This window comes from Sinocyclocheilus anshuiensis, unplaced genomic scaffold, assembly GCF_001515605.1.
Source record: "Sinocyclocheilus anshuiensis isolate Anshui unplaced genomic scaffold, SAMN03320099.WGS_v1.1 scaffold2374, whole genome shotgun sequence".
NCBI lineage: Eukaryota > Metazoa > Chordata > Actinopteri > Cypriniformes > Cyprinidae > Sinocyclocheilus > Sinocyclocheilus anshuiensis.
The window spans coordinates 3381-4428 of NW_015558713.1; positions in this window are offsets into that span (position 1 = coordinate 3381).

Here is a 1048-nt window from a genome sequence, read left to right on the forward strand (position 1 = left end):
GACAATAGTAAACACTCAATTTTCAGTTAAAGGGAGTTCATCATTGAATTCAGTGATGTCATCATCCAGCTCAGTTCAGTTTAAATAGTATCTGTGCAATCAAGTCGACGATATCACTGGATATTAAGTGTCCCCAACGAAGCAAGCCAGAGGCGACAGCGGCAAGGAACCAAAACTCTATCAGTGACAGAATGGAGAAAAAAACCTTGGGAGAAACCAAGCGCAGTCGGGGGGCCAGTTCTCCTCTGGCCAGATGAAACCAGCAGTTCAATTCCAAGCTGCAGCAAAGTCACATTGTGCAGAGGACTCATCTGGTTCCTGTGGTCTTGTCCCGGTGGCCATCTAGGAGACAAGGTCTTCATTGGGGATCTGTCTCTGGGGCTCATCTAGTTGTCCTGGTCTCCACTGACATTCAGGGCTGTAGAGGTCATCTCTAGGTCCTGATCCACCATCTGGGCTAGAGGTCCTCTCTAGGTGCTGATCCACCATCTGGTCTGGATACGTACTGCATCCGGGTGACTGTAGTGACCATCTGATCTGGATACAGACTGGATCTGGTGGCTACGGTGACCTCGGAATAAGAAAGAAACAGACTAATATTAGCATAGATGCCATTCTTCTAATGATCTAGCAAGTACATCGGGTGTATTGGGAAGTGTAGCGAATCAGCTCAAAGGGGAAATATGAATAATTAATCATAACCAGTTATAATTAATTATAAATATTTAGATCCGCTGTAGATATTTACTTGACCTCTCAGGGTCAACTGTCTGTTGTCCTTATTGTACAATACTACTCAGAGCATGTAGCCTAAATCTGCATGATTAGGGACTCCAGTTATGAGCAAACAATGAACAACGTCAAGTGTGATACAAGTAAGACTGTATTAACTACATAAACACTTAAACTAGTCTAACATACAAACACACACACACACACACAAACGCATACAGTATACAGTTGGACAGGATTAAAGCTTAGGCAGTAAAGAGAAGAGAAATAAAGCATGAAGCTATGGGACCATGGACCATTCAGCAGATCTGCAGCC